Source organism: Lonchura striata, chromosome Z (assembly GCF_050655825.1).
Source record: "Lonchura striata isolate lonStrDom1 chromosome Z, ASM5065582v1, whole genome shotgun sequence".
Lineage (NCBI taxonomy): Eukaryota > Metazoa > Chordata > Aves > Passeriformes > Estrildidae > Lonchura > Lonchura striata.
In genome coordinates, this window is record NC_140740.1 from 61,596,795 (window position 1) to 61,618,420 (window position 21,626).

The following is a 21,626-nucleotide window of genomic DNA, read 5'->3' on the forward strand; positions in this document are numbered from 1 at the left end:
ATCCTGTATCTTGTTGAGGAAACAGGTGAAAATGGACCCTAGCAAAAGTTACAGATTTTTAATTAAGTTTTACATTAATACAAAGCATGGATGTATGTATACAAACATGTTTGTAACTGTCATAGAGGCAATGATTTTAAAAGAAATAAATATTTGAGTTACAAATTCCATAAAGCAAAGAGGTGTTCTGGGCTCAGTCTTGAGTACCAGTAGTTTCTGAAGATGAATAAAGTCTGGGGGATTTTATCATAATCTCCAAAAAAAGCCCCAGCTTGTCAATATACTACATACAACAGGTTCATTTGTACATATAGTTTGAACTGATCTACATCCCAGAATGAGAATAAAGAGATTAAATCAATTAATTGAAATGCCTAAGGTTTGTCAAGTCATTTAACATGGAACTTGTTTTGTAATTACTTTTTGGAACTGCAATTTAAATTAATGAAGGTAGCTACTTTTAATCCATTGAAGTTTTGTTGTCAAATGCTAGAATGAGTTTTGGCACACAAAAAAAGACACTAAGGGGATTCATTTAAAGTAATATAATACATATTTTGAGAAACAGCAGATTCTAGACATTCTGTGAATTAAGTTTGTTATTGTTTTTGTCCTATATACCACTTGACATGCATCTGGTATGTTTTGGACAAGTAAGCAAACTATTTTAGATTTGTTCTAGATCAACTTAACGACATTTGAAGCAAAGGACAGTGAAAAAATGGGAACACATGATAACAGTGTCTTAATATACTTTTGTGACAACCTGAAATCCTGAGCTGTAGATCCTTAGAAGAGGTGAAATGAGCAACTCATAAATGGCAGCTACTGTTTTCTAGGATGTTTTCAAATGAAAGTGCAAATTCAGGTTGCTGTCATATTGAATATCTATGCAATAATGAGAATATGAAAAGCCATATGAAGTAGTGTAACAGGTATTATCCTGTAGTGCTCTAGTTGGATGTAGCATAAAGTTTGGTGTGTATAAGCAGAGCAGTCTTATCACCTGAATCCACTGCATGTTCCTTAAGATAGTTTTGGCAACTTTTAGGGAATTTCTATGGCACCCTTCAAGGAGAATTCAACATGTTGGTGCTAAAAATAGAAAAATTGAATGAATGATGTATGGGGCAAAGTTTCACTGCAATCCATTGTTCTACATGGAGTCTGCAAAGATGCTTCACAGGAAGATCCCTCATAGGCACTTGAACCATCAACAGCACCAATTTCTTGAGTAATTGTTTGGGGCACCTGAGCCTTGCCTTGGGTCCCTTCCTCAGCCCAGCTCTGCTGCCTCAAGGCTTACCCTGCATTCTCCAGCTCTAGAAAAGTCCACAAGACATTACTGAGACTTGTTTCTTATCCCATCACCAAAGAAAACTAATCCATGTCAGGGAGACCTTCTGCCCCTGGCATTCCTGCTCCCAGCCACCCTAACCTTTTTTTGCAGCAAAGCCTCCTTGCCCTCTACTTTGTCACAAATTATGGCTGCTAAGCAGTCTCAGTTAGATTTTCCCTTTCACAAGTAAAGTATGACTTATTTTTCATGTCCTAGATTTGGATTTTTCTTATGCACTGAGCTTAGTAAAGTGCAATCATTTAATCCTTCATTAATCTAGGAGTTTTGCTTTCCCTTTTTTTCCTTGCTGTCTAGCGCTCTTGATATTAAGCAGCTAATTCAAAATGTATTTCAGGTATTTATATAGAGTACTTCCTGATGTGGGATCATCAGCCAAGTAACAATATTTAAAACAGAGAAAGGGAGGTAACTGAGGTGGCAATTCTTAGTGCCTTGCCTCGCCCTCTGCTTGGAGTGGTAAGTATGCCCTGGATCAGACTCATGGGGTTGCTATGGACGCTAGTATACAATGTGCTGCAAACAGAAGAGGACTGAACTTTCCAGAGGGCCCTTCTGTTAAGTAAGTTTCAGCAATTTGGAAAATGTTGAACCTTTAAGGTTCAACAGTAACAGTCAAACTAACATTTTTAATAACAAGTATTAGCATTTGAGTATGTATTACAAGTGTTTTGTTACTTTATTAAGATACATGCCAGAAATAACTCATGTTTCTGCTCAGATTTTATCTTGGTTATTTTGTTTAAAGTCAGCTGGAGTTAAGGCTAAACCACTTTCACAAATGAGCAGCTAGAAGTAAAGAGTCACAGCTGGAAAGAAATACAGTGAAATCTTGGGTATTAAGATCCTTTCAAGACCAAGATTAAGAAAAGTTTTATCAAGTCCAGAAGGGCTCTGCCTAAATGGAAACCATTCTCATATCATGACCATGTTGATGAGGTACTTCAAAATGTAAATGTGGAATGTGAAATCCGCTCTCAAGTATGACCTGAGAAGTGTACTTTAGATGAGTTTTCTTGAAAGGTTTTATTATGCTTCCTGTGTTAGCCCAGATACTCAAATGTTGTTAAACAGGCTCAAACAGTGCAGAACTAATTAGCTGACATCAAAGAAATTACTTATTTGGAGGGGGATGAAGTAAACATGATCCACATGAACAAGATGATCCTTTTCTGTGAAATAAACAGAGCATGACCAAGGCTGAGCTGTTCTTTATGTAAGCCTGACATCTTACATGAAATTGATAATGCACCTTCAATTTTGAGTAAGCACCAGGTAGTCAAAACTTTATCAGAGCGTTTAGAAACAAATACAAAAATGCACCAAAAACCAGAAACCAATTTTTTTTAAATTAAGATGAAGAGTAGGGGTAACCCTTCAAAGAAAGTGGTAGTATAAAACCAGAAGGGTGACTGTGTTTTTATGCCACTTGTAAGGGAAACAGAGCTTTGTGAACACACTGTGTCAAGAAAAAAAATTCATCTCTGAAATCCATATCTTTCTATAGGTCCACCTTCTAAGAGAAATAAACTTACAGGAATCTGCTATAGGACCTAATAATGTTGCAGAGTAACAAGTATTCAGCAAAGCACATTTTTAAAATCTTTGAATTGTCTTTTGCAATAACTTCAAATGTACTAAAAATATGTGTTTTGAAAAGCAAGAGAAAGGTTTTTCTAAAAGTTTTACACATACTGATACAATAGATAGAATTACAGAATTTTTAACTGCTGAATATACTCAAATGATACCTTTTGTTTGGGGTTCACTGTCTAGAAGTGTTTTGATTAGTAGTTCAGAAGCTAGAATTAGTATTCAGCATGGCTCTGCTCTGTGCTAATTAGCTTGATTGGCAGAGCTAATTAGCCTGGATGTAGCATTGTGCTGATACAATTAGACAGCTTTTTGATACATAAGCTAATATTATTGCATGGCAATGTGGTGTTCCAGTTCATTAATAACTAGATCAGCTCCTTCCCTAGTATGGCATTGCATTTCCTGCTGTAGATATGTTCACAAGGACTTTGCACAAGGGATAATATCTGAAAATTTACCATAATGATTAACATCCTGCTGGAAACACTTAGATATTTGAGGTAAGACAGGTTGCTTTTGCTGCTGCTGATCATCAATCCTGTCTTAGCAAGACTTCAACTAAACAGGTGGATTTTTAAAAGACTTTGAGCTATACTTATTGAGACTAGACTTTAAATGAAGAGAGAAGAGAGTTCTTAGAAACTGATTTGATAATTGGCATAGCCTATCAATAGTTTTGGACTTCTTTATTTCACAGAATCACAAATTAGCTGATGTAGGAGGGAGGTCTAATACACCAATTAGTCCAATACACCAGCTCAAAGACAGCCAGCTAGGCCAGGTTTCTTAGTGTTATCTCCAGTAGGGTGTTGAATATCTCCAAGCATGGAGACTCACCAGGGAGAATCCACAGCCTACATGGGCAGCATGTTCTACTGTTCAATAGTCCTTAGTATCAAAAAGTTTTTCATCTATTTAAATGTAAATTCTTGCATTTCATTTTGTGCCCATTGCCTTTTGTCCTGCCATCAGATACCACCAAGAGAAGTTTGACTGTCTTCACTATAACTTACAGTCAGGTAGTTATGCACACTAAACCTTCCCTTCTCCCTGCTATCTCAGCCTTTCTTTCTGCGACAGATGCATAAGTTTTCTAATCATGGAATATCAGTCTTCTTCATAGCTGTTTGCTGGTGTTGGTCCCACGTGTCCAGGTCTGTCCTGTGCTGGGGAGACCAGAGATGGACCCACCTTTCTGGGCGTGTCTCACCAGTGCTGACTAGAGAGGAAGGATCACATCACTCAATCTGTTGGTGATACTTTCCTAATGCAGCCCAGGCAACTGGTGGCTTCCATTGGGAATCTGCTGGTTTGGCTTGTCCAGAGGGCTCACAGGTCTTCCTTTCATGCAGTATTAAAGTTTTCCACCACTTTCTGGAAGTGGGAGTATATCATTGGCATTATTTCCTTTGTTGCTAATTTATAGGAAACATATTTATCTTGCTGTCCTTACATCTGACTATATTTTACTTCAGAAATCTTTAGGTTCTCTAATCATTTTCCAACATGTTATAATTGCATTTGATTACCATCTATTTTTTTCATTTTAACATAAATGAAATTATTTTTGTTTTGTTTTGTTTTATTTTTCCTTATTGTTGTTTCTAAATGCAGTTCTCTGTTATTTAGGCAGACTATCAGAATTAAGGAGTTCTCTCAAGCACAGCATTTGTCATAACTTCAAATTTTAACTAAAGATCTCAAAGCCCAGTTTTCTCTGAAAATTGTTCTTTCCAGTATTTTTTCTTACAGCTTTTTGAAATGGAAAATGTAGTCCTTTTGAACAGCATATTACTTGTGGGAACTGTATTCTGTATTTCCATAACAAATACATGTGTGTGACAATAACTGAATTTTAAGCAACCACTAGTTTCCAATGTAGTAATTAAATAATTTTTATTCTATTGAGATTAAACTAGATCTATTTACTGTTTGGTAAAACCTTTGCTTTTCAATTACCTTCTATACTATTAATAAATATTATGATTTACTGCTTATTGCATAAATGTGTTGTATAATAAATAATTTGAAGTCTACTCAAATCCTCAGGTTTAATTTTTATCTATTACAAACAAAGATATTAAAGAAGGAATTTTTTGTCTGGTCTTACCTCGAGATATTAAGCTATCAAACTTCAATTTTTATTTGTTTTTTGGTGGCTTTATCTTGTTTGTTTGTTTGTTTTTGTGTGTGGGTGGTGGTTGTTTTGTTTAATTTTTTTTTAAAAAATGCATATTGTGACATCCTGTAAATAAGGATATGAAGAAATCTGCACATTTAATCCCGAATTTGAATAGAAGAGGCATTACTTGCTAATATTAGTATCTTGTAATGCTAATTTTGGCACATCAGAAAACATTCTTTTTTAAGTAGAGTGAAATAAAGTTTGGATAACTAAAATAATTTTATTTTGCAGTCAGACTGTAAAAAATCTGAACTGTCATGCTAGAGAAATCAGTGGCACAGATTTTGCAATTGTAGGGAAAAACCTACATCAGAACTATTGATCTTTTTAAATTACTGGATACTTAACCTAAGTCATCTAAGGACCTGTTGGTTAATTATAGGTCTGTTTTACTGAACTGAAACAGTTTTCAGATTAAAATGGACACTAAATTTAAACTCAGCAGCACTGCTGTTAAGGTACATAATTTTTGTCTTGGTTTTAGAGGTGGTACAAAGAACAATTAACTTCGATTCATGAGGCTAACCAGTGGCCAATTTTTGTCTTATCTGCAACTTTTTTACAGCAAACAGAGACTGTTCGTGATACACAGTATTATAAATGTAAGGAGATTGAGTTAAAAAAAAAGATAACACAGCAAGTTAAAGGCTAATGAAACTATCTTGTTTTTTGAAGAACATTCAAGAAGCCCAGAGTTGGGAAGTGGTATTGACAAACCTCCACATTAATGCAAGAGAAAGGGCAATGCAGAACCTGTAATAAATCTTGGGCATGTGTTTTCAGAAACTCATTATCACTCTAGCAAATGAAACCATAAGCAGAATTAACTTTGGTTGCCTTTAACAGGATGCAGATGTCTAGCCGCATGATCTGGCAGTATGCTTAATTAATTATCCATTCTGAAAATGATGAATCAAGAACTCTTTGATTTTGATCATTTACAGATGATTTAGAAAAATGTTATTACACGGAACACATTTTCTTTCAGAACATTCCCTTGCCTGTATGTTACTAGTCCTTACAAATTTAAGGGGTTTGTGTGGAAAATTAAAATCTTTCATAACAAAAACCACGAGGGGGAGCCCATGTCACCACGTTGGTTTTTTTGGGTTTTTTTTTACTTTTTTTATTTTTTAATACACTGAGCAAATGAGCCTCTGTGGTTTAGAGTTAAGCATGATGTTTTTTCTTTAGTAATTAAATGTCTTCAGCCTTCTTTTCAACTGGACCTGGTGAAAAGTCATCTTGATACACCAAACTTCTGAATGTTACCTTTATATAGGAGATGTATTAAACAGGTAAGAACCTTATTTTGTATAAAACCAGGAAAAAAAAAAGTCCTGAAGCTCATTTGAGTCAGCTGATTATTTAGTTTTCCTTCTGTGTTGCCACACTGAAGAGGAAAATATTCACAGGCAGCAATTGTCATAGATGTACTTTTGCATACATAGAGTCATGGAATGGCTTGAGTTGGAAGGTACCCCAAAGCCCATCTTGTTCCAAACTACCTGCCATAATCTGAATGTCACTCACTAGATCAGGTTGCTCAAAGCCCCATCCAATGCGGCCTTCCAGGGATGTGGAACATCCACAACTTATTTGGTGAACAGGAACATGCAGGGAAGCAGAAGAAATCCATTGTCAAGGCCTCAGGTACAAAGAAAATATACTGCATTTTCTGTTAATTAAATTGAGTGTAGTGTAAGACTGGAGAGCTTATATATATAATGTTTATATCTCTAAGCTAAAGCTAAAGCTTAGAGATATAATTCCCATGGAATTGTCTCATAACTATAAAATGACACAGAGCATTTTGTGGTTGAAACATATATTATTAGGAACTGTTACATGGAATTTTTGCTTATTTATTAACAAGATAGCCACATATTTCCAAAGGAGATGTAGCTAGAGCATTTTATCCATAGTTACAGAAAGTCAGTCTACAAAAGTGGCAATAAGAGGAAGGCAAAACAATTGTATTATTTGGACAAGGAAAATGAGTGTCAGACAATGTAGGAAAAATATTTACATCAAATTTTGCATAAGGTAACCACAGTAATTTGTATAAAATCATTGATAATAGAGATGAATGGATAAGTGCTCAACATTTTCTAGGGGAGATACAGGTTAGGTAACACCTGCATAACTCAGATGTTTGCAATTGATCGGGTCTTCTGTGCTTCCTCCTGACTACTGCTCCTAAAGCACAAGCAGATAAAAACTAAGCCATAGCTACAAAGTTATAATTGTGAAGAAAGGGGTCCCAGAAGACTAAAAGCCCTTACCAGTATTTATTTTTGAAAGGAAGAGAAGCAAGCACTTAACTTCCATTCCTTGACAAACTTTCAGAGAAATAATCAAATTTCACTATTACTAGTGAAGGGAAAAAAACCCCAAAAAACCTAAACAAAAAGAAATAGCTACTCTCTTTCAATCAATCTTACCCTGCTCTGCAATACGCTAACAGACCTTGAAGAGAGAGTAAGAATAGATATCAAATGAGTTTTTGGCACTGTTCTCTGTGTTGTTCTCACAAGCAATCAAGTGAAACATGCTATGTGCAAATATTTACAAATTAATGAAAAAATGTTTTGAATCTATTTCAAGAGTAGATGGCAGTGATTTGTTTTAGTGTAGAAAGAATGTTTTGAGCTCTTCACAGTCTTTTCTCTTAGTCCTCTATAGTTTAGAGTTTTCAGTGGTGGCCCTTATGATTCTTCTGGCTTTGTAGTTGAAATCAAACCGAGGGCATGTGGCAGGGCTTTTCCAGTCGGAATTAGGTAACAAATCTTAATATGTTTCAGTAATGTCGTGTTGTTTCACAAAAGGTGAGAAGGGAAGAAATAAGAAAGTTTTTGACATTTTGAATGTTGGAATCTCAGAACTGCTACTGCTTATTGATGCAGAAGAAAATCTCTCAACAACAGGAGTCAAGTAGTCATGTTAGAGACTGATACTTCATATGCATGGGTAAGTGCATAGCTGCAAACACATAGGTATAGACAAACTAGTTAACACATTTCATATATTTATTATACCCCAAATCAGTAGTTTGAGCTGGGTAACAACCAAGTAAGATGAACAAATCCTTTAGCAGCAAACCTGAAGTTACTGGTAAAAGAATTTAGCTTGTAAATAGATTGTCATGTACATACATTTCCTAGTTTTCTTCCAAATGTTAGCAATAGATGCATGCTTCCTAATGAGAGTCTCAGATTGCACAGTAAAATTATTTTAAGACATAGAATATGTCTTATAATATTTTAAGACTAAGAATAGTTAAATTGATTTCTGCAGCAAATAATTTTTGTGCAATAGCTATTTCATTATATATCCATTTCTGTAAATTTCAGATTATTGAATTGGAAAAAACCAAAATCCACTCTAATAAAGGTGTTATGGGGTATTTAGTAGGACTTTGGTAGAAATATTAATTCTTAGCTCTGATGCTGGGAAATTGATGTTTTATGAAATTTGAACTAAATACTCTTTCTACTCATAACTCATTTAATATAACTACAATTTAGAGTTAATACAACTTCCATTACTGGAAGTAGAAAAGATCCTAGTGGTTTCTGTGAGAGGTAGGTTCTTCCTTTCCTCTTTGTTCACAGATTTTGAGGTTCATCTTTTGTTTATATATGGTCTTCTTCCCGGTGTTTTATAGTAAATCTGAAAAAATCTGGTTGGTTCTGTAGTGATTAAAGAATTCCCATATCCATCTCTTCAGTTCATATTTTTATTAACTGCTAATGGGACAAATCATGACACTTTTATTCCCAGAGGTCACTGGAAAGATGTTTTCTTTACCTGTCAAGTGTGATGATAACACAATCCTAGAACATAAAAAATTATCTTTGCAGATGAGTAGGGGAAGAATATTGCATTAAAATTATAAATAATTTTCAATATTGTTAATATATCTATCATGCCATATATGAAAGCAAGAGAAGGAAAGAAACAACAATATTTAACTGGAGTCCCATGACCCAATTCAATATAAATATTTTATTTGTAGTACCTAGTGATTTGAAGATTGCATAGATGAACAATTAATTGGTAATTGATTTAAAATTTATTAAAAATACAATAGAAACCTGTTTCAGTGCTTTATTCCACAGGAGAATAATAATGAATTTTCTATTGATTAGCACATGTTTTCTTTTTTTCATTGGAAAATCATATTTGTATCCTGTCTTACAGAGAAATAATTTGTGGTACCACAGTAAAGTTTCTGGAATTTACAATTGGTTTCATTCTACTGCAGTGAGTAAGTTTCAGAGCAGGGGTAGAGAGAATTCAGTTGCCAAGGGGACAGAATGTCAACCAGAGGAAAACCATAGGGGGTATCTGACTGGGGCAGCCCATAATACCTGACTTCAGTTCAGAGATACTGGCATTCAGTCAACTGTAACCAAGAGGGAAAAAAAAGAACTTAGAAAGGACTTTGGATTGCTTTGTGAGGAGTGATTAAGGGCAGCCTTGTAATATGATTATCAGCTGTGAACTTGCCTTCTGTTCGGAGAACAGAGTGGAGTGCAGGTCCCAAAGGCTTCACTGCACCACTGGGTTTGGGAGAGGGGATTTAACTGGCTGAAGAGGAAGCGAGGGAGGACACAAATCCAGGCACTGGCTGTCTTCACACTCACTGTAAACACACACTGGTTTGTCCATAAGAGTGAGTGTGGTGAGTGTTGTCACACGGAGAACTAACTAAAGATGAACGGCCTGTGGGCTGGGAGAGTAATTGCTTGCTGTGCTGCCCACAGCTTGTGCTTCATAACTCCTGAGGCTGAGCAGAGAGAGAGCAGCCTGGGAACTACATGCTTCAATTTGCACTCTAAACTGATGCATGTGGCTACCTATCAGTCACCCCTGAGTAGAGTATTTCTCCAATTATTTTGTTTTAAGTGGAATTAAAACAGCTTGAAACTTATAGCTGGGGTTTTTGACTTTTAAAATAGATAGAACAAAAGCTTATAATTTTATTTCTAACAATAGACCAAGGAAACAGAAATTACCTTTGTTGTCCGTTATTTTCTAGTCAACATCTGTGACTTTAACTAATGAACAAGTTACATTGGAATAAAATGTAGAGAACAAGGCTATAATATTACAGAGGTATAACAACTTCAACTCAAACTGTTGAAATCTCACTGAAGTGAAATTCAGCAGCACACAGCCACATAATATACAGCCAGAATTTTGCAAAGGTGTACTGTATTCACACCTACAGAAATATTTATTTTGTTTTGCAACATATAAAATATGTAACAACACACATAAGGTAATGTAAACACAGCTAATTTTTCACATCTAACTCTACACTTTTTGTAAGAAAATTATGTAGTATATGCATGTACTTTTCTATATTTATATATACCTATGTATTTTTAAATGTGCTAGTAAAATTCTATAAAAAAAAGAAAAATCTGAAACCATTGAAATTGTCAGTTTTGGGTTGTTTTGTTGTTGTTGTTGTTTCTTTTGCTGTTGTCTTGTGTTTGCTTTTCTGTTCCCTTTTCCATTATTTTTTTTTTTTTTTCCTTCCAGGAGTGGAGAAATAGATATCAATGTTTGCATTTCAGTTTTCAAGGTACTTCTGCCCTTGGATCCCATATTACTGATGATACTTCAAATATCCTGTTGGAAAAACATGGTTAAAGATAACTGCCATTCAAATGACCATGTGCAGTAAAATTATCAGTTTACTGTGGCAATGCAGATTCTTTTGGCTTAAAAATTTCTTCTTAAAAGCTTAAAAGTTTTTGGCTTTGAAGTTTCATCATCTGTTTTGACCTCAGTAAAATTGTGCACAACTGTGTTTACATCAGAAGGTGGATAGTAATATAATGTGCAAGGAAAAATTTCCTTAACTTTCCCTGAAATTGGCTTGTAGCTGCTGCAAAACAGTGCTTGTTTTGCAGAGCTCTAAATCTTTATTCTACATGGTATAACACCTGGTGATAACCTAGTGGTTTTAGCAGCTTGGTTGTGATTACCTGAGGGTAATCACATTACAGCTGTTTGGAGTTGTGTTTTTCACACTCGAGAAACACAGACCTATGTCAGAGCTGTTACTGTCGATTGAGCTTTGAGAAGTGACCTGGCCACAGCTTTGAGACAAGTCAAGGCAAACCCCCATAAATTTCCCTACTCTCCAGTAAGGAACAACTCCTTAATAATCCCTTGGCCTTACATATATTTACATCCATCTGTGAGAGATCAGGTTTCATTCCAGATGTGTTTATGAGTTATACATTGAAACTAAAGAATCATAATATGAATTAGTACTGCTCGAGTATGTCACCATCTGACTGTTCAGATTTAAAATTGCTCATTCTCCTCTAAAAGGATTCTGTGCTGTAACAGAGCTAATCAAACATGAAAAAGAAGAACTGAATGTATGATTGGCTTGTTTCTTGGCTTTATACAATTTAAATTGGTTGATATGTTGTGTAAGGACCCAAATATCAACCTACATGAATTTTATGTCTCAGAATATATAACAGGCAAATTATTTGCTAGGAAAAACAATCAAACTGTGAAACATTAAGGGTTTGTTAACAGTGAAAGCTATGTTAGCATGATATTTGGAGAAATAAAGCAACAAGATGCATGAGAATGAGAGAAAATCTGCTAATTTTTGCAATAATTTAGTTGTTCTATATTTTTCATAAAACACAAATCTAATAAGCAGGAGTAGAGTGCATATGTGTGTTACACATATATTCCTGGTTAAAAAACAAAATAATTTTTTTACATTAAATATTTTGACAGTAAGATATAAGAATGAATGTGTCGCCCTGTGATAAAAGGAATCTTGGCTGTGTGGCATCTAAAGAGTAAACAGAAAAATTAAGGGCGTGAATTGTGACATTTTTTCAACTATGCAGATAAAGGAGTAATCTGGAGCAGCCTTTCTGGCTTGTCATTCAATTTTCTTGTAATATATGGAATTAAGAAACATTTATATCTGTGGTTTGTATGTGTGTGTGTTTCTGACATTCCATTCATTATTGCAAATAAGTGTGACGCAGAGGACAGAGAAGCTCAGCCAGATGAGGCCTATTTGTCTTTTGTTTATAGCCAGTGGCCAGTCCTTTTCCTCAGATGCTTGCTTAGGGTGGAGAGCAGCAAATAAAAAATCATGTGAATGAAGTTAAGGGTTATGAAGACGTTAATATAGATTTCTTCTGAAATGCAATGGAGTTAAGTTTTAGGTGAAAGCCTTGTTTGGCATGAGAGGAGGTAGATGATTTAATAGCTCAGACAATCAATATATTTTATTCAGTAGCAAATTTCTCACTGTGATTTCTTGGGAGGAAATGCTGGTCTCTGACTCTAACAAGGAGTTAATCCAGCTGGTTCAGAACATCTTCAGTGTGCAACAAGTATAAATGAATTGAAATTCAGTCATGAAATCCAGTCGTGACTTCAGCACCTGTCTGACCTCAGGGGATAGAAAACTTCTCTGATGGTGTTTGGGCAATTGGTGAATGTCATTCTTGTGAGTTGCCTGATGTAGTTGAACTCAGTGCAGGCTAAACTGAGGATTTCTGTTTGTTTTGCACACTTCAGCTCTGTACAGGAGCATGGAGTGTATCAGTCCTCCTTGTCAGGACTAACTCTTCCAGCTGAAGGGGCATGTCATCCTGTTTCTGTCCAAACTGATGACAGCTACTTATTTCTAACCTCATACATTAGCCAACCAGCTGCCGTATATCAGAGAATCACAGAACCAGTTAGGTCAGAAAAGACCTCTGAGATCATCGTGTTCAACCTTTGACCAGACATCACCTTGTCACCTAGACCATGGCACTGAGTACCACATCCAGTCTTTCTGTAAACAGCTCCAGGGACAGTGACTCCACCTCATCCCTGGGCATTCTGCCCCATATGACTTAGTTGTGTAAGTCTTTTCTGTTCATATCTTCTTGGCAGGACTTTTTTAAAATCCCTTTTGCTTCCCAGGATTGTGGGAACTGCTTTTTTTTGTTGTTTTGGGGTTTTTTGGTGAGTTTCTGTGCATACAGTAAATACAGAGTGGTTCTATGCTTACTAACTACATAAAAGATAAGCAGTACTCAAATAGTCCTCTTAATAGACATGTTTTTAACCAATGTTCTGTAAGGAAATTTCTTTCTCATTCTCATAAGCATGTGAATGGTTCCACTTTTGTTAATCTTGTCTAAAATTACAGTCTTTTACATCAATATATACAAATATATATACTTACATATAAATGAATGCATATTAAAAGAACTGGGTTAAGACCAAAATGTATCACATCATAAAATTTTTTTTTTTAACTAATGCTAATAACTAGTACATTTTAATCACCCAAGTATGTTGATAGTGTGAGGCTGTGAGCTACCTGAATTTCAGTTGTGAAACACTGACATGTGAGCACAGACACTGTAGTGGTCAGCACATAGGTGGCAAGTGGAACAAGACTGGAACCTCCCGTGTTAGCTGTACGGACTGAGTACACAAGGGTCCCATGCATGGGAGAGGTGCGGGCTCACTGCACACGCTGCCTCTATATTTGCAGGAGCCTGGGATGTCCTAATGTCTGCTAAGGACAGAAAGCAGTTGTTTTGATCAGGCTGCCAGGCATGTGTAAAATCCTGATCATGCGGACAAATTGTAATTTCAATTTGTACAAAGTTTCTAGGGAAAAAAAGGAGGATCTCTTGGGGGAAGGTGGTGCATATAGGTTACACGTGGTAGTCCTGTACTAAGCATCGTCTCCTTCTCTTCAGGACTTGATGCTTTGAAACACATAGCAGGGTGGTATCTTGTAGGTCTTACAAATTTGAAAAGCAGTTTTCTGTGTAAAATGGGGGAAATATCTGATCTCTCTCAAGGGTAGGTAATTCATAGTTCCTAAAGACTGCATTTTGTAAAGGTTTTTGGAAATTTCATTACAGTATCAGTTGTTTTCAGTTAAACTAATTGTGAGAAATTGAGCAATAGGAACCAATTTTTATCTGTTTGAAGCAGTTCATACCTGAGAAATCAGTTTATGCATTATTTGTTGGTAAGGATGACATACTTCAGATATTGTAGTAATATCATCCAGTGAAAACTATTACCACTTGGGCAGCACATTCCAGGGAAGGATTTGTTTTTCATAATTCAACAGGTTGTTTTTTTTTTTATATGGCACATTCCTAAAAAAAAAAATTACACTAGCAAGAAGAGAGGAGAGTACTAGTAATCAGCTGCACTCTCCTCAGAGCACTTCTTCAGCATTCTGTGCAAAGAATGTGTGTTACAAATTAGGCTGAGGGAAACAAATCCTTGCCCATATATTGGATTTCCTTCCACAAAGAAATCATGCATGTTTTAAATGCTCTGAGGTTGCTTAAATGTTTTATTTTAAGGTTGCATCTGACTGATTTATTTATTTAGACTGACATGATTCTTTGATTCTATAACATAAAATTGTTTTTATAGGATGAACTGCTTATCCTTCATCTGATCTTCCTGTTTCATATCACACAGTATTGGGTATTATAAATTAATGTATATCAAAGCTTAAGACAGGACTCTGCTCCCCACAGTCAACTGGAATTGGAATTGTTCATAATGAACTAGAGCCCTGGCCAGTCTAAAGGAAGCCCAGCAGGGTACAAGTCCTTGCCACAGGATCATCTAACTCTCCAGACTACCTCTCAGGAGTCTGATTTTTTTTGTGTGTGTGGTTTTACATTTCTTCATGGCAGGCTTCAGTTAGTTTTAACAGTACGAAACACAACATAATGAAAACATTATCTTCCTTTGGAATTATGACACAATCTTTAGTCTGAGTTTCCTCTTACAAGTGAGGTATCTAAAATAAATTACTTACATAACAACTTCAAGACTGGCCTGATTTTCACAGCTGGCAAATACAACCTGTGTAGCCACTGTATGTTTCACAGGGCTAACTGAATTTCACAGTTTAAGAAAGCAGAAGTACTGAGTTGATTTTGGAGTGGCCCACAGTGATGTTGGCAGGTGCCTGCAGCAGTCTGATGGCTGGACTGAAAGGGGAGCACAGGGGCCCCGTGGGCAGCCCTGCAGGGCTGTGCTCCAGCTGATCTAGACAGGCCAGCACAGGAAACTTCTGCTTTCCTGGGCTGGATAACTCAGTCACAGTTATCCCAGGAAACTCTTCACCATGATTGGTAACATGTCCTTTAGGGATACCTGGCTTTAAACTAGCTTGGTTAAGCACTGGGCTCATATGCCAACTTGACAATTGAATCCTTCAATTTCCTATATATCTACATAAGGCTGCATGACAGGTGGTTGCCAAGTGCAACCAAATATAAACAAACCTGACAGGATCCATATCCTGTAATTAAAGTTTCAGTGGCACTCCTGACAGTTCTTCTCCAACTGCTCTTTCATCACTTTCAAATATCTGTTCCTCTGCTTCCATCTAGGTCTTGTATTAAATATGAATCCCCTCTTACTTCAGTCCCTCGAATTTTCTAAGACTGAAGGGACTCTAGTGTTGGAAAATATGAAGACAGATGGAAGTAGTTATGCAATGCATGGAGAGGAGAGCTCCTCTTTTCTTAAAATAGTAGAAATGGCATAGTAGAAATGGCATTATGGGTAGAGAATATGAAAGAATAGATTTGTCTCTTTTCTTCTTCAAATGGAATGAAAATATTTGGAAGATGGAAAAAAGAATAGATGAGATAATTTCAAAAAAGTTTTTTTATCAGAGAGAAGGAAATATTTTAATGGAAACTGGTAATAAGAAAAAAGAATAAAGTTTGAAGTAATATAAGATGTATAAGTAACATATAATTCTCTTCAGGAGAAATGCTCTTCTTTATATGCTCCTAGTTTCAGGAAATAATTATACCAAGTTTCCAGCACAGTGCAGGTTCAAGCTTATGATGAGAAATTTAAACAGGGACTTTCTTATCTGGGTGTATATTTGCCATTTTAAAGCAGCTATAAAAAACCTATCACCTTGTCCTGTGTGACTCATTTGGGATGGACAGTCAGGTTTGCTGCAGGATACAGAATGTGTTCAGTGAAGGAGGTTGATCCGTATGAAGCTTGAGTTGCAAGTGAGATCTCTGGTGGCTCCTGTTGCACAGCAGTAGCTTTAATGGTAAACCACTAAACAAACAAATGAAGAGTTGAAACTAAAACAATGTCTTCTCTTTTATGCCACCCTTCCTTAAGGAAAAGTTACTTACTGGTTCATCCTTGGCTTTAGTTTGAAAGTTATCAGTACACAATGACTATTTGAAATTAGGACTGTTCTTACTTCTACTGAAAACAGTCACATGAGATGCTTTTCCTCCTGTGTTAGATGGGAGAACGCGATGGCTCTTTTTTCTGAGAAAAACCCCAGGAGTCAGCAGAGTGCATTCAACTGTCACAGAGCTATCAAGTAGTATGAAATACAATATCCCACAGCTTTTAGTCTTGTAGTATAGCCAGCTAAAGCACTTAGACATCACCATGGCTAAAGCCTAGTTCAGTGCAGCTGCACTGAACAGCGTGCATCAGCTGTTATTTTTGGGTTTCAGAAATCAGGTGCTTTAGAAGGAGGGTCACCCTGTCACCAAAAGCATTTATGTTACAAACACAGAATTAACTTCTCATAGGAGTTCTTGAGTATTTACTAAGAGGTAATTTCAGATGTAGGTAAAAAAAAAATGGAATACTTATTTTTGTAGCCTTCTCCAGTTGTGTAACTATTGAGGAAAGTGTATATCAAGTCTGTTGAAGGATTTAGGCTCATAAGAACATAATATTTATCTTTATGCTTTGGGGGCAGGTGAAAGGCAACCCTCTTTTAATAACCCTTTGTTGGAAGAAATGTTCAATATGATTAATTCTCTTTTTTCCTGTCTGATTTTATACTGTGTTGCTGAGATGAATTTTTCTTTCAATTTCCATGCTGAGAAAAGAATTCTTAAATTGGTAGAAATGAAAAATTAGTGTGCTTTATAACATTGTGACTATTTTATGGGTTGTTTTACTTTTCTGCTCTGAGTAATGTAATCTTTAATCTCTTTTGGTTTAAATCCCCCATAAATTTTTTTTGATGCTTCCTGTTTAGAAGTTCCTTTAGGAACGCTTTACTACATCTTCATTTTTGTCCACCTCTCCAATATTTTATGGTAATATTTTTTGGTCATGCATTGTAGTAAGTAGTAACTTAGGGTTTTTTAATACACTTATTTTATTTCTTTCATGATACAAAAAAATAAATGTTCATGGCCATGTTCACAATTATTCAGCATTTAGATTTGAACTATTGTCAAAGTGCAATATATTCAGGAAGTAAATTATAATAGGATTATCATCTCAAGTGTTATTCTGACCTTTTATAAATAAAATGGCCTACACAGGTAATTTTCCTACCCTTTTAAATTTAAGAAAAAGGACTGTTCTCTGGCACTGAGGTCAGTGGACACTTTATTATTGAACTGGGTTTACCTTCCAAAATAGTGTGGCCACATTAAAACTGGATTAAGTGTTCATTAAGACAGAATCAGGGGAGATGCTAGCTGTGTTTCAACCAATGCCAGGAATTTCTCTAAACAATCGAACAGCATAGGTAATTGAGTTTCAGAACATGAGGAATTACAGAATCATTAGTTGAAGTCAAGGGGACTGACAGAAACCATCTGGTTTTGGCTGGGGTAGTGTTAATTTTCTTCATGTGGCTAGCATAGAGCTGTGCTTTCCATTTGTGCTGAAAACAGGGTTAATAACATAAAAATTGTTAACCCTGAGCAGGGCTTAGACAGAGGCAAGACCTTTTTTGTGCAGTCACACTGGTGAGATCTTTGGGGGTGCCTGGGAGCCTGTGAGGGCAAACAGCCAGGACAGGTAACCCCAGCTGACCAAAGGGGTATTCCAGACCATATGACATCATGTTCAGTACATAAAGTGTGAGGAAGAAGGGGTGTTTGGAGTGATGACATTTATATTCCCAGATCACTTAATTTGTGATGGGGCTCTGCTCTCCTGGAGATGGCTGAGCACCTGCCTGCCTTCGGGAAGCAGTGAATGATTTCTTTGTTTTGCTTTTCTTGAGTGTGTGGCTTTTGCTTTCCCTATTAAACTGTCTTTGTCTCAACTCCTGAGTTTTCTCACTTCCAGTTCTGTCCCTTATCCTGCTGGTGGAGGAGTGAGTGAGTGGCTCCATGGAAACTGGCTGCTGGCTGGGGTTAAACCTTGTCCCCAGCCAAAACTGCTGCCAATGGGGCATTGGCCAGTGATGTTTTCCCCAGGAAAATTGCCCAGAAGCCTCAAATTGTAGGAATGTCCAATGGCCCTGTGGGCACTGAGCAGCTCAACAGCAAGCATCCCTCTTGGGATCCACAAGTAAAACATTCTTCCCTCATTCTTTTAAGGCCTGCCCTGTTGATGGTACACAGAGTTTGTCTAACATGAATAGCAGAAGGTTTTACAATGTGAAAGAGTGGCAGCCACTCTGGCAGGAAGAAGTACTGAATAAGTGTGTCTTCTTTAAGGAGAAACATGAAGGTAAGAGCATTACACACAAGATTGGACATTAATTCAGCCTTTCTCTCTGTCTGATCAGATTTAAGTATTTCTTGCCCTAGGTAAGCAAATATGTTTCAGACTGTCTTACAGATGCTCAAGTGGTTGAATAGAAACCATCTGGTCAGAATCTGTGAAAATAATGTAAGATTTTTTGGACCAGACAGAGAGAAATAAAAGGTGGATTAGTGATCAACTGGCATATGGAAAATTGTCATCTAGCATTTTCACCAAAGTCTATTTTTGTCTATTTATAATGCACTGTAAAACACAGACACTTGGCACAGTGGCTTTGAGCAGCTGTATTCTTCTCAATTCCATCACTCTCTTCAGTATCTCTGTGGTTAGGACACTTGCATTAGAAATAACAAAGGTAACCTTAATATCCTTCTGGCAAAGCAGTGATTTAAACTTGAATCTTCTGCTTCTGGGGAAATGTTCCAACACATTGAGCAAGAAAGGGAGATAGGTAGAGGGTGAAACAGTGGCCATTGTGTTTACAAGGGAAACTGTGTTTTAAAGGAGCTTTGGCATAATTTTGCAGAAAAAGGTCAAAGCTAATCCTAACTGGAAGGAGGCATGTCTGTTTGACCTAACACTGTTTATCTCTGTCCTGAAAAGGACACTTCTATCTTCTGTCTTCAGCAGTGCTCTTTGTTAACAGGATTTGCGCATAAGGAATTGCATTTTGAGATGTCCATTTCTTTAAGAACAAAGAAGTTTCATCAGTAGATGTGATTTGGTTTTGAGTTTTAAAACTGAAAAAACTATGTAGCCTACCCAAATCAAGGGAGGCTTCCCATAAAAGATAAAATTCATAAGTATTTCTTGTTAGCTGCTTATGTTATTCAAAAACATTACAGATTTTGAGAATTGGCCATGTAAAAACATGTCTTTAGGTCAATCTTTTAATGTTATTTTTTGGGGGCTGGAGAACTTATTAGACCAGCATGAGGACGACAGCTAACATGTCCAAACTAGTCCCAGCAGTCATTATCAGTCATTTCAGCATCTCCGTGGTTATTCAGTTGATCATACAGACAAGCTTTTAAAAAGACTGCCAGTAATTAATAGTTTCTGTGAAAGCACCTTGAGTACTTTAATATTTAAATATCAAGGGTCTCTTTTGTCTTTTTCAGGCTGAAGATTCTTCATCTGAAAGATTTATTTATACTTCATGATCTGGAGTCATGATCTGGGGTTTGTTAAAGTGTTATAATACCATGAAGGTCTTTAACAACTTCATTGCCTGAATTGCTAAATGTTTAGGAGAATAAAAAAAATATCTGTATATCCTGAGAAACATTTTTTACTTTTAAATATACCTCTTCTTAGACAAAGAACTTTTATTGTCACTTTTTGTGTCATTTTTTACTAAGTTAAAGCATAAAATTGTGTTCTCTCAAAATATTATTTTTTAATTTTCTGGATAAAGCTTTTAAAGACAGATTATGCCTTTTTGAGGGTGAAACATATTCAGTAGTACTAAAAATCATGCAGTAGGGAATGAGAGCATGCAGAAGTGTTCTGTGATCTGTCCAGACTTGGCATTTAATATGTGTACCCATCCTATGTGTTTCACACAGAGTGCATGCCAGGATAGGACCAGGTAAACAGTAAGTTTAATGCCATCAAAGCACATTTTAATGCACCAAAGCAAAGAAAATGCCATCTATGTAATAAAGAGTACAAAGGAAGACATTGTAAGGGAGAATAGCAGAAAATGGAAACTAGTAGGAAGAACCACTACCACAGCCAATCTCCTGGAGAACTCCCAGACTCTGCTCTGCACATCATGTCCTTCATGTGTGTCTTGGTTCGACAAGACAGGAGTCTGCGAAGGAGGGCTAAAGCCTCCTGTGCAATGGAGAAGGTAAACCCCCTCCCTCTGAATTACTAGGAGTTTTAAATTAAAAGGCTCTCAGGCAAAGATATGGGAATGGGAGTAACAATTCTTTACTAGGAGAAAACTAGACAACAATTTAAAAAGGCAAATGCAATCGGTACAAACAAAACCAGTGAAAAAGTCCACAACCTGAGGATTTGGGGTGCCAGTAGCAGTCCTGCTGGGACGATTTCTCCCCTTGCAGAGGCTGATGAACTGCAGCTGCAGTGGTGATCTTTTGAAGGGTATAGTTTTCCTCTGAAGATCTGGTGGCAGTGGGGCCGGTCTTCCTCTGCGCCGGGGTTGCCTCCGAGCTCCGCCGCCGTTGCCTCAGCGTGCGCCGGCTGCTTCGCTGCGAGTGCCGCCGAAGAGAGCTGCTTCTCCGGGAATCCCCCAAAGTAAAGAGCTGCTCTGTCCCCAAAAAGGTACCCCCTTATATCCAATAAAAGAGTGCTTGGCTTCCCCCTCTGGGTGGAACATCTCACAATAGGATGGTGTTATGTTACCAGCCCTGCATTGAATCAGTCAATGGCCCACTAACAAACCATTACCTCTTAGGAGCAAAACCGGTTATTGGAAAAGATAACAAACCTGCCCAACCATCAACAGATGGTAAATAGAATACAAGCTTATCTTACAACCCAGGACAATGTGCCTGTGCCCACTGTTTCCCTTCCTGATGAAGAGGTCCTGGCCAAGTAGGTACAAAAGGTATAGATGTAGTTGTAAAAGCCACACTGGGATAGTGATGCTTTGAGATGTATAGTGACTTGTAGAGGTGGTAAAGTTTGTGTTCGGGGGGGAGAAATTGGAGTAGGTTTATATAATTAGTTTTCAGGGTGTTGTGGTTAATGTGATACCTGTGTGTGATATGAACTGTTTTCAATATCACTGGTTGATTCTGTTTTATTTATGCTCTCTTGATGTCATGTACTTTCCAAGTAGATTGCACAGTTTATGCTAAATTGCTTAAACTGTCCTAATATAAAACAGAAAAAGGTGAATAAGAGAGTAATTGCAAGCAGAGAGGGAATGCTGGGAAATTTAGCTGAAGTATGCAGAAACTA

The 21,626-nt window shown here is 36.8% G+C and overlaps 1 long non-coding RNA gene across 1 annotated transcript; it reads left to right on the top strand.

The window, feature by feature from the left end:
- Positions 1–11,074: 11,074 nt before the first annotated feature.
- LOC146763862 (uncharacterized) lies at positions 11,075–20,017 on the top strand. The gene is made up of 3 exons (XR_014951017.1): positions 11,075–13,050; positions 18,524–18,656; positions 19,814–20,017. It is a non-coding gene; the product is annotated as an uncharacterized LOC146763862 (long non-coding RNA).
- The last annotated feature ends 1,609 nt before the right edge of the window (positions 20,018–21,626 follow it).